Below are 13,278 nucleotides of genomic sequence, written 5' to 3'. Positions count from 1 at the left end.
GATTTTACCAAATCGGGACTAAGTGCCGGGTCCGGTCGTCAAACGGATCCGAACCCGGCAGCCGCGCTCCAGCGCGCCCATACACCTTTTTTCGGCGCCGGTCTAGTGGGTGGGGCTTAGCTCTGCTGGAACGGCCGGAACAGACCGCAGGCAGGGCGCCCGGGCGCGAAAGGCAAAGCAGCTCAGACAGCAGAGAGGATGAAAGGAATTCCCTTTGGAGGATAATGTCCACATTATAATCACAGGAACTAAAAACCTGACAGTCCAAAATCTGGGATAATACTAGAGGGCATAGGTTTAAGGTGAGATGGGGGAGATGCAAAAGGGTCCAGAGGGGCAATTTTTTTCACACAAAGGGTGAGTGTGTCTGGAGCAAGTTGCCAGAGGTAGTAGTAGAGGCAGGTACAATTTTGTCTTTTAAAAAGTATTTAGACGTTATTGGTAAAGAGGGAGATGGGCCAAACGCAGGCAATTGGGACTAGCTTAATGGTTAAAAACTGGGTGGCATGGACAAGTGGGGCCAAAGGACCTGTTTCCATGCTGTAAACCTCTGACTCTATGACCCAGGCTGTCTAATCGGGAACCGAGTTGGGGCTTCATTTCAACTTGTCTGGGCCTGTCCCAGCAATTCGATCCTGGAGGCATGATTGTAATCATCTGTATTGCTCTGTATATATAATTGCTACTGCTAAAAAGTGTTCTTTGTTCATTAACTGCTGGAGCTAAGTTACTATAACCAGGTTAGTAGCATCAGCCTTAGCTTTTATCATTTTCTATCTAAGATCCCTCAATCCAACTTATCCCATTGTAAAATTAGGATAACTTGAAACAGCAACTAAGGAGCACTGGGGAATCAAAAATGAATCACTGAGGGTCATTGGGTTGGTCTTTTAACAATTTTCCTTGTTCCTTACTCTGAAGGCTTCTAGCTTCATTTGAAACATTTTTATTTGGAAGACTTCCTTAAACTGCATTGGGGCGGCATGGTAGCACAGTGGTTAGCACTGCTGCTTCATAGCTCCAGGGTCCCGGCTCAGGTCACTGTCTGTGTGGAGTTTGCACATTCTCCTCGTGTCTGCGTGGGTTTCCTCCGGGTGCTCCGGTTTCCTCCCACAGTCCAAAGATGTGCGGGTTAGGTTGATTGGCCGGGTTAGAAATTGCCCCTTAGAGTCCTGAGATGCGTAGGTTAGAGGGATTAGTGGGTAAATATGTGGGGGTAGGGCTTGGGTGGGATTGTGGTCGGTGCAGACTCGATGGGCCGAATGGCCTCCTTCTGCACTGTAGGGTTTCTATGATTTCTATGACCTGTACAGTAATCTAGGCTTTCCAATGATGACTTTCTTCCTCCAGATGTATATATTGTAGGAAGGAAGATAATTTAAACCCAGGAAACTTAACACGTAATGGAGCAGCAGAGAAGAGTCAGATCCTTCCGCAGACACCCAGCCACTAGGGCGAAAGATCCAGAAGAACCTGATTGAATATCTTTCCAGATCAATGGGTAAGGTGGCTGAGGTTCACCCAAGAAGTCTTCATAGAATCCTACAGTGCAGAAGGAGGCCGTTTGGCCCATCGAGTCTGCACTGATCACAATCCCACCCATAACCTCATACATTTACCCTAGCTAGTCCCCCTGACACTAAGGGGCAATTTAGCATTGCCAATCCACCTAACCTGCACATCTTTGCACTGTGAGAGGAAACCGGAGCACCCGTGGAAAACCCACGCAGACACAGGGAGAACGTGCAAACTCCACACAGACAGTGACTCAAGCCGGGAAAGAAAGAAGAACCTCAAAAGTCAGTTAAAAGCTAAGTGGTAACAAAGTCCTGGAATTGTGTGCCCAGCCTGTTCAGGCACCCTGAAGTGGTGTCGCGGTCTTTCTGTGACCAGCGTCCTCACTGGTAGCAACACTGTACATGTTCTCTGCATGTTGTTAGGCGCAAGACCAGCTGCATTGGCCATCATAGGAGTTGCATATCCCTTGGTGCAAGGGGCTGGTGCTGTCAGCTGAATGACTGAAGTGCTGTATTATCTGCTGGCGCTGTTCTGCCACTTGTAGCAGGTGATGGCGGTGGCGTACATAGTGGGTAACATCTGAGGCTACCCCGTAACTCTTCGGTTGCGGAGCATTATTGTGTACCAATGCCAACTGATCATAGCTATGTGCAGTCTGAATCCTGATGGTCTGACCTAGTGTTAGAGAGCCACGTCTATGGGCATCTCGATCATAATGTGCTTGTTTTTCAGTCTTGAGTTGTAGGAGAACCTCATTCAGGTTTGTTTCAAGTTTAGGCTATAGCAAAGCTTTGGCACCTCCAAAAGAGTCAGTTTGCTGATGAGGGCAGGCCCTGTCGCGGTAGATCTTGCAGGCTAAGGAGTGCAGCATAGTTGCCTGTGCAATCCACTGCTTACTTCTCTGGAAAATGCTTGGCTGAGTGAACCGCCTGTTTAACTGTGGATGGGGTGGGGGGGGGGGGGGGGGAGGGGTGCGGGGGTGCGGGGGTGCAGCTTGTGACATGTTTAAAGTCCTGCATGTGTGCAAAGTTGTGAAATTCAGTGGAGAGGAATTAGCAAACGTTGACTGTCATGAGTCCCTGTGGGATGCCGTGTGTGACAAAATGCCTCTTAAGCTTGATGTTTGACAGGTCGTCAAGTTTAAACCCCCCAGAATATGAATCAACTAAGACGGGCCGCGATTTCCCAACTGCGTCCTGCTTGGCGCACAACATGTTTGGTGGATTTCTTCTGTTCTACCCATGGTGGCTGTAAGCATCCTGTTAGTTGAGGAGCAGTGGTGAGAGGGTGAACATTATCCATTTCATCACGGGCAGCACAGTGCACTGATGCCTCACAGCGCCAGGGACCCAGGTTCGATTCCCGGCTTGGGTCACTGTCTGTGTGGAGTTTGCACGTTCTCCCCTTGGGTTTCCTCCAGGTGCTCCGGATGCCTCCCACAGTCCAAGAGGTGTGGGTTAGGTGGATTGGCCACGCTAAATTGCCCCTTAGTGTTAGGGGGATTAGAAGGGCAAATACATGTGGTTGGGGGGGGGGGGGGGGGATAGGGCCTGGGTGAGATTGTTGTCGGTGCAGGCTCGATGGACCGAATGGCCTCCTTCTGCACTAGGGATTCTGCAAAGCTGAACAATGTTGTAATGGTCATGTGCTGATCTATTAAGACAACCTCTTACACACCACACACCACATTACACTGACTTCGACATTTTAATTAGACGATACAACAAATAACTTTCTCCTGTCTCCAAACATTCTTCTTCTGTCAGACAGAACAACCATTTATGTTATGCTCAAAACTACACTCAGTGACATCAATGGATGACTGCTTAAAGGGATAAATTTCCTGTGCAATGCAAATTGGGGGATGGTTTGCACATTGCCTTTGGCTTACCATCAATGAATGAAAAATCATCAGCAGCATTTTCCAATATGCGCTGGCAGTTGTTGAGATACCTTGCTGCTGGCCCAGCCTCGGAAGATCCAGGCTAAAATTGCATAGGACATTCTCGTGTCCCTATTGTAACATAGGTATTGGCCCAGCCAAAATAATGAACAGAGGAATGTCATATGAGTATTTTTAGTACATGTGCAGTAACACAATATTGTTGCTCCATCCTTACTCAAACAATTACTGCATCGAGATGCAAGGAAAACAGATGATATAAACATGTTCTTGGCACAATTGAAATATCTGTGTGGTGTCTATTTGATGTTTTTTTCCTGTGTAAGTCATGTACTTTCCCACTCTATGGGTACGTGCCAGTTCTCCCCTTTAAGTAGCCACTAATGGAAACCTCTTTATTAGTAGGGAGAATTCCCAGCTCCATAAACGCAACATTTAACATTGGCTGCCCGGATGTCAGAGTTTTGGGGTGGCACAGTGGTTAGCACTGCTGCCTCACAGCTCCAGGGACCTCAATTCAATTCCCGGGTCACTGTCTGTGCAGAGTTTGCACGTCCTCCCCATGACTGCGTGGGTTTCCTCCGGGTGCTCCATACATTCTCATTGCTCCATCTATGACACTTCATGTTCTGTGCCCATCTCCATGCCCCCCCATACCTCCAACCAACTTATGCTCCTCTACCCATTTCTCACTGCCCCTCATACCCTCCATGCTAAGTTTTGCTTCTCTATCCCCTCATGGCCCTTTATTATCCCTATGCTAACCTATGCACTGCTTCCCATCCCATGGCCTTTTGAAGACCCTTTGCCAATATATACCCCTCTACAAAACCCCTTGGTCCCTCATACCCTCCTTACCACCTGTGCCTCTCTACCACCCTTTTTGGACATTTATAGTTGCATGCAAACCATTGCCTCACTATTCATTTCTCAAGGCTCTTCATTGCTCCTGTGCCAACTTTTGCCCCTCTATCCCCCACCCCTGCCTCCCCCTACTGCATGAGCAGGACTTTTAACTGCTTGGCACCTCCCTTTGACAGTTCCTCTTGACAGATTTGATGGGTCCTCTAGACAATTCCTTATGAGAGTTTTGACTGTTTTTGACATTTCTGATAGTTCTAATGAGCTTGACAGTTAATGAGTTTATGCAGTTTTACATACATCCATGACGCCTTTTGACAATTCCAAAGGACACATTACTGCCACTAAAGGGCGCCTTGCGTTCCCCAAAGGGCATCTCACCTCTGCCAAAGGTGTCCCAAATTAATCCACAAAGTTCAGACTCCCTTGCCTACTGTCTACTCAGGGGCCCAGCTTATGTTTAGTATCGGTATGCTTGATATGATTGTTACAATGTAGTGTTGTAGCTGACCAACTGGTGATAGTGAGGCTCACAAGGGGAACTAGACAGCCTTCTCTTTAAACTGCAGGGTCAGCTAAATATTTCTTCCAAAGGGGACCCTACTCTTCCCCAGCTTAAAACTCTTTACTGGACGTTCCAGTCTCTTTGGTTGGAGGAGTGCCACAGATGGACCCCTAGCCCACCTAGACCATGTTCATTATGTGACCTCCCTCTGACCTAATGAACTCTCAAAATCAGTAATTTTGGGTAGAAATATCTCAGTATGTACACCAAAATGTGCTGCCCCGCTTATGGAGACATTGCTTTCCCAGATCTACGGGAATTTGCATATTTTATTAAAAACCTAATCTGCATAGCAGCAGAAGAAGTGATAGTTGGGGAGTGGGACATTAAAGTTTACTCTGGCAAGAGCAAAAACCAGCTAAGCAAGTAAGTTTAATTAAACAAATACTTTAAACTCAGCAGATAATAGTTTAAATATCATTTCCACAACTTTGCCAGTTAAAGGGACCTGGGACCTGGGTTCGATTCCCGGCTTGGGTCACTGTCTGTGTGGAGTTTGCACATTCTCCTCATGTCTGCGTGGGTTTCCTCCGGGTGCTCCGGTTTCCTCCCACAGTCCAAAGATGTGCGGGTTAGGTTGATTGGCCATGCTAAAATTGCCCCTTAGTGTCCTGGGATGCGTGGATTAGCGGGTAAAATATGTAGGGATATGGGTGTAGGGCCTGGGTGGGATTGTGGTCGGTGCAGACTCGATGGGCCGAATGGCCTCTTTCTGTACTGTAGGGTTTCTATGACATTCTATGACATTTCTAATAAATTTAGACTTGATTTAATTTTGTTGCCCGCAGCTTAAATACTGAAACCCGTGTTACCCTTCAAACTGAGTTAGACAGATATACAACCATTATGCAAAGACTCATACTGAGTTAGCAGATAATATCAAAGCTTATTGATTATAAGCAAAATGAAAGAGTAATACAATAATCAAAAACTTATCAATTACAAATTAATCATTTAACTTAATGAATGAAAACTTATCAACTAATGAAGGCAAAGTATACTTATCAACAAAACATTACAGACTTCACATTTTCAAATTCAGGGGAGCCGATGGCCTCGTGGTATTATCGCTAGTCTATTCATCCAGAAACTCGGCTAATGTTCTGGGACCTGGGTTCGAATCCTGCCACAGCAGATGGTGGGATTTGAATTCAATACAAAAAGTATATATCTGGAATTAAGAATCTACCGATGACTGTGAAACCATTGTCGATTGTTGGAAAAACCCATCTGGTTCACTAATATCCTTTAGGAAAGGAAATCTGCCATCCTTACCCGGTCTGGCCTACATGTGATCCAGATCCACAGCAATGTGGTTGTTGACTCTCAACTGCCCTCCAAGGGCAACTAGGGATGCGCAATAAATGCTGGCCAGTCAGCGACGCCCGTGTCCCACAAATGAATTTTAAAAATGAATAATCAATTTAAAAGTGGACTGACATGCTGACAGGGAGACTCTCAACTGCCTCCAAAGAGCATTACATCTTCCCTGGGATCCGTACTGGTAGGGAAATTCTCAACTGTCCCCAAAATCCTAGACTTGTTTCTCCTCACTTAATATATATCCTAAATACCCTAAAGATGTTAACTTAACCAAGTTGTTGGAAATGACTAATTAGTCTATAATATTGTCAATAATTATAAGGGTTAACTTTATTGGTTGCAGCTAATTGTACAAAGAGCTTTAAACTTAAAACAATGCCTGCTCCAAGCTATGTTCCTTCTCTCAATGTCTTTATAGAAATCCCATTCATTCGATAGTAGGGAGGATCCAAAAGAATTCAAGATTTTCCCTTTCCCAGACCCTGTAGCAACACTTTTAATCCTTTCATAGAGATGTTCGTGGGAAAATACAGAAATAAAATGTGACTCTTATTGACTATTGATTATTATCAGGGTAATTGAGACATTTCCACTTAATAAAATTGTCTGTTGCTGGTTGATGGCTACTTCATAAATAGTTTGTTGTAAAAGGTTAGCAACATCAAAATCGCGTCTTTTCTATTTAGATGCCAGTATAAAATTGCGACTTGACCATGTTGCTTCTTTCCAGGTTACTTATATTCAACTAAGATTAAAGTGGGCACAGTGGTTAGCACTGCTGCCTCACAGCACCAGGTACCCGGGTTCCATTCCCGACTTGGGTGACTGTCTGTGTGGAGTCTGCACGTTCTCCCCGTGTCTGTGTGAGTTTCCTCTGGGTGCTCCGGTTTCCTCCCACAGTCCGAAAGACATACTGGTTAGGTGTATTGGCCATGCCAAATCCTCCCTCGGTGTACCCGAAGAGGCGCCGGAGTGTGGCGACTAGGGGATTTTCACAGTAACTTCATTGCAGTGTTAATGTAAGCCTACTTGTGATACTAACAAATAAACTTTAAAAAGAAATGTCAGCCAGTTTACAGTGGGAGGCGAATGGGAGGAGTGTTTTTCATTTGCTTAAATATGTTTACAGTCAACGCAGCTGAGGAATTCAGAGAGCCATTGCAAAAGATGTTTGCTGATACAAAAGACTGCTGGAGCGGATTGTCAACTTGGGAAGTGGCATTCACATCCTCATGGGAATTGGTGACTCCAGATGATTCACTGGTGTTGCTTGGCTGCTATGGGAACTGATACGAGAGCCAGCTAAGCATGATCCCAGAGGAGTGTAATTTGAAAGCTCCAGCGGAAGAGGCTGAGCGAGGAGATGGGAAGTAAAGTACTGTTCCGAAAAATAGGAAGAAAACCATAGCAAATGAGAATGTAATGAGTTCAAGCACTGGATAACCGGAATGCAAAGTGTTTATCATTGCCACTCTATTTCTGATCTCAATCAGAGAGCAACACAATCCTATAGGTCTGCTCTATAGTCTGAGAGGTCATTGATTATAGTCACGTTGGCATCCAGGCTCCTGCACTGAAGGCCGTGCCCTTCATGAAATGCAGATATTTTATTTAATCTTGTACCTAGAGGACAATATGCCCACTAGCACAGAATCAATAAATCCTATGTACTACCTTTTCCACAAGCTTAAGCAATGCTTTTATCTTAATGCAATCATCAATGTTATTGCTACTCAAAAGAGAATCATAGAATCCCTACAGTGCAGAAGGAGGCCATTCGGCCCATCGAGTCTGCACCGACCACAATCCCACCCAGGCCCAATCCCCGCTTAGTTACTCTGCTAATCCCTCTAACCTATCACATCCCAGGATACTAAGGGTTAATTTAACATGTCCAATCAACCTAACCCACACATCTTTGGACTGTGGGAGGAAACTGGAGCACCCGGAGGAAACCCACACAAACACGGGGAGAACGTGCAAACTCCACACAGACAGTGACCCAAGCCGGGAATCGAACCCAGGTCCCTGAAGCTGTGAGGCAGCAGTGCTAACCACTGTGCCACCGTGCCGAAGGAAGAGTAGATGCATGGTTCTTCTGAGGTTGTTCTGCGTAGCCTTACCTAATTACACCGGGCAGCATGGCAGCACAGTGGTTAGCACTGCTGCTTCACAGTGCCAGGAACCTGGGTTTGAGTTACTTGGGTTACTGTCTGTGTGGAATCTGCACGTTCTCCCTGTGTCAGGGTACATTTCCTCTGGGTGCTCCGGTTTCCTCCCACAGTCCAATGAAGTATAGTTTAGATGGATTGCACATGGTAAATGCATGGGGTTACGTGAATAAGGTGGAGGGTAGGGCCTGGGTGAGATGTTCTTTCAGAGAATCAATGCAGACTTGATGGGCCAAATAGCCTCTTTCTGCAATGTAGGGATTTCTCTAACCACAGAAGGAAGCTGACCTCCCTTTTGCAATGCTCGCTCTGCCCCCAGTTCACCAACTCCTACCCCTTACCATCAGTTACTGACCTCCTCCCCTCCCAAATGCTATGGACAATTCAGGACCAGAGAAGCTCATGATTCAAAGCACCAATCACCCAATCACTATAGTATAATGTCTCAGAGCATCACCCATGAACGTATGCTCCATGACTTCACGCTCAAGTAATTTCAGTAGGCAACCAAGGGAGTGACACTTGAATGACAGAGAAGATACAGGGGGTTGAATGGTATACTCCCTGTTCCTAAAGTCCCAGTATGGAAATCAATGGACACTTTGGAAGTATCAGTTTACTGGAAACAAACTAATGTGTGACCATATTTAAAAGAGGTAATATATAATGTAGATGCCAAGATATTCATTTTCTATTCTATTTAAAAATATAGAATCAATTATCAACAGTAACTTTGAGGATTATCTCTGTATAAATATACTAGTTAATAGCACTTCACTTGGATCCAGAAAGGGACAATCTGTCTGAGAAACCTCCGCAACTTTGAGGAAATGACAACTCAAATGTATTCGGACATGATCTGGTTCCAGACATCCCAGCTGGGAGAAACATCCCTCCTGTACCTACTGTGTTGAGTACTGGGATAATTTTGTAAGCTTCAGTGAGATCACCACATTCTTTTGGATTCCAGAATATATAGGTCCTGTCTCCTCAAACTCCCCTCACAGGTTAATCATGAGGCTGGATGTAGAAAAGATGACCAGGATTCTCCCACAAAAATTCTAAATCCCCAATTTGCGTGAAAATGGGAATAACTCCCACTGACACTTCAGTCTCGGGCCCACTAATCAGATGCTAATGCGGATTATAATATTGAAATTGGCTCCGCACCGCACTGATGTCTCCCAGCCTGCTGCACTGCTCGAGCAGAGCAGCACAGCGGGCTGGGAGAATCACCCCCGATATGTCTCCTGGCTGGGGGTCTAGAACCGGGGGACATAGCCTTAGAATGAGAGGTAGGCCATTTAGAACTGAGATAATGAGGACATTCTTTATTCAGAGAGCGGTGAATCTTTTGTATTCTCTACCCCTGTGGAAGCTCAGTCATTGAGTATGGTCAAGATAGAAATGGATATGTTAGAGATATCGAGGGATATGGGGATAGAATGGGAAAATGGTAATGGAGTAGAAGATCAGCCATGACCTAGTTGAATGGCAATGCAGGCTCATGGGGCTGAATGGCCTACTCCTGCTCCTTTGATATGTCTTGATTTCCAAAAGGCATTCCATAATGTTCCACACAAATGATTATTAATAAAACTCACGATGGCCCCAACATTCATGTTGGACTCTGGCACTCGGGTTTCCCCTCTCCAGGCCCCTGACACTCGAGTTGCCCCTCTCCAGGCCCCTGACACTCGAGTTGCCCCTCTCCAGGCCCCAACATTCGAGTTGCCCCTCTCCAGGCCCCAACATTCGAGTTGCCCCTCTCCGGGCCCCTGACACTCGAGTTGCCCCTCTCCAGGCCCCCGACACTCAAGTTGCCCCTCTCCGGGCCCCTGACACTCGAGTTGCCCCTCTCCAGGCCCCAACATTCGAGTTGCCCCTCTCCAGGCCCCCGACACTCGAGTTGCCCCTCTCCAGGCCCCCGACACTCGGGTTGCCCCTCTCCGGGCCCCCGACACTCGTGTTACCCCTCTCCAGGCCCCAACATTCGAGTTGCCCCTCTCCAGGCCCCCGACACTCGAGTTGGCTCCCCCTGGGCCTTGGCACTCGTGTTACCCCTCTCCAGGCCCCCGACACTCGTGTTACCCCTCTCCAGGCCCCCGACACTCGAGTTGTCCCTCCCCAGGCCCCCGACACTCGAGTTGGCTCCCCCTGGGCCTTGGCATTCGAGTTGCCCCTCCCCTGGCCCCAACACTCAGGTTGGCCCTCCCTGGACCCTGGCAGCCGGATTGGCCCTCCCTGGACCCTGGCAGCCGGATTGGCCCTCCCTGGGCCCTGGCAGCTGGGTTGGCCCTCCCTGGACCCTGGCAGCCGGGTTGGCCCTCCCTGGGCCCTGGCAGCCGGGTTGGCCCTCCCTGGACCCTGGCAGCCGGGTTGGCCCTCCCTGGGCCCTGGCAGCCGGGTTGGCCCTCCCTGGACCCTGGCAGCCGGGTTGGCCCTCCCTGGGCCCTGGCAGCCGGGTTGGCTCTCCCTGGACCCTGGCAGCCGGGTTGGCCCTCCCTGGGCCCTGGCAGCCGGGTTGGCCCTCCCTGGATCCTGGCAGCTGGGTTGGCCCTCCCTGGACCCTGGCAGCCGGGTTGGCCCTCCCTGGGCCCTGGCAGCCGGGTTGGCCCTCCCTGGATCCTGGCAGCCGGGTTGGCCCTCCCTGGATCCTGGCAGCCGGGTTGGCCCTCCCTGGGCCCTGGCAGCTGGGTTGGCCCTCCCTGGGCCCTGGCACTCAAATGAAAACCTCTTCAGTTTGCGTTTGCTACTCCTCCAATCACAGACTGATTTTCTCCTACCTTCACTACAACAACAAATTGCTGAGAGGCCGCTGGTTTGGCAAGCCCGGTCGAATGCCATCTTTAATTCTTTTATTAGCCATGGTTGATTTGTCTCTCTCATTGAGCTGTGTATTTGACACATAACTCATGGCTGTACAGCCATGAGTTAAGATAACAATTTATATTAAATTCATTCTTTGATACTGAGAAACTAGAGGCTATATCAGTGGTAAAAAAAAGGTAAAAGAAGGTAATACAAGAAATATGTGTTTCAAGAGCCTAACATAGTAAAGTAAGATTGATACAGCCTGGTAACATCGACAAAGTTCTGAAGTGATCAATCTTGAATGGCCTTCGGTAATGCGTGGGTTAACCAGTCCTCTTAGAACCTTCCAGCATGCTATGCTTCACATCTGCATCTCATACATTAAGTCACTCCTTATATTATGGAAATTTAACCTGCTTTTGTGGCAATAGATTTCAATGTTTACCTGTGCCAAACAGCCTCTTAACAATTCCAATACCTTTCAAAACAGGCAGGAACAGAAAGCTAACGGTTCCCTTCCTGTCACCCAGCAAAGGTCAGATGGCCAAGTTGGTAAAATATCTTCTGATGTGATTGTACAAGAACTTGCAAACTGTTGACAGCAACAATTTTGTATCTAAAAGGCTTGTTCCGAAAGGCCTGTAGAAATGAGTGTTTTTTTATATAGTGAACAGGTTTTCATTGCAGCAATAGCCAGCCTTAGAGATTCCTTGACTGTGTTGAGTTTGCATAATTAAACTTGGGGAAAATGCAAGTGTTCACCTATCTGAAGCCAGAGACTCAGATTGTTGATATCGTCAATTTCAGTGTCGTACTGTGTATTTGTACTGCTTGGTTTGGAATCTGAGTTGTCGGGGTGCCGTGGTGCAGCTGGAGACGTCTAATAAGAACAGATGTCTCACAAAATTGTTTCTTCTTAAAAAAAACCGTTCGAACACAGGAAGGAAATAGTGACTGTGCTACCACAAGCACTCATTTTTTAAAGATAAATGATATGTTTGCAGCTGAAGTTGAAATTATTTTATCACTTACATGGCTTTTAGAATTTTGTTAAGAGATAGCTACTTGCCATTCTTGCACCAAAGTGAGAGGGACGATGGGAGGAAGGTGGAGAAATCCTGCTGGATCAATGAGGTGTTTCCTCCATGTTGGGCTCAGTGTCATCTTAGCACTGCTGGCTCCTCGGGCACCTGGGCCTTATGCAGCTGCACTCAATCTCAAGGTAAACTTGTCAGTTTAACCAATCCTCGGGGTCAGGAGAAGCCACAATAGAAAAGCAGCAGCAGCAACTGAATTCCTCGCCCATTCTCCAACACAGAAACTAGCTCCCAACAAACAAGATTGGCTTTCTTGTCACAGATGAGTAATGAGCTGAACAAAACGAATGCTTTTATACAGACAGCATTTGCTTAAAATCCCAAATCCATTTCAATTGTAAACACAACTAAGCTCACCGGCAATGAAAAGCTAGTAACATTTTGGAATTACAGCTGTAGAATTACGATGCCTGATTTTCAGGCAGTAAACAGGCACCTTCGTAAACAAAATGGCAGATTGGATCGGGCTGCTGTGCAGGCATTGCAAATGTACCATAGAGTAAAGTCTAATTAAAATATGTCAAGAAGTGTCTTGTGTTCGTTGCTTCACCTGTATCACAGGTTTCCTCAGGATGCCACAGGCTGCATTTACATTGATTTTTATGCTCCCCATCATTCGCTGGCAATGTTCTGAAAGGGGAGGGATTCTGTTCCATTGTTGCACAACTTTTTTGCAGCCCGAGCCTAGGCATCACGCAGGACTGTGCTCCTTCTCTTGGCAACAGTCAGGATTCATTCCCAACATCTCTCTTTTCTAATCAATTGCAGGCTGAGTCCAGTCAGGAACTTGGGTACAGGTGCAGAGCAGATCTAACATGAGAGCCACACTGCCACAAAGAACATCATTGAGCAAAGAACTGATATGCTCAAGCAACCTTTCCAATATGTGCACTAATCCAAAGGTCCTTTGCAAAGCCACTGTGAGAGATTTTCTCAGGTATCGGCAATGGCCGATGTCGGGCAGGCAAAGCAACGTTGAGGCCGCCGACAGCAATGGCTGCTTTTACCGCCATATAGTGCGGAACC

At 47.0% G+C, this 13,278-nt stretch overlaps 1 protein-coding gene across 3 annotated transcripts in view; it reads left to right on the top strand.

The window, feature by feature from the left end:
• LOC144492533 (alpha-1,3-mannosyl-glycoprotein 4-beta-N-acetylglucosaminyltransferase B-like) overlaps nucleotides 1-13,278 on the top strand; it is a 243,124-nt gene that overhangs the window by 102,318 nt on the left and 127,528 nt on the right. The gene's annotated exons all lie outside the window — the stretch shown is intronic.

This window comes from Mustelus asterias, chromosome 1, assembly GCF_964213995.1.
Source record: "Mustelus asterias chromosome 1, sMusAst1.hap1.1, whole genome shotgun sequence".
NCBI classification, from domain to species: Eukaryota; Metazoa; Chordata; class Chondrichthyes; order Carcharhiniformes; family Triakidae; genus Mustelus; species Mustelus asterias.
The sequence above is the reverse complement of the archived record's forward strand: the minus strand, read 5'-3'. Positions and strand labels throughout refer to the sequence as shown.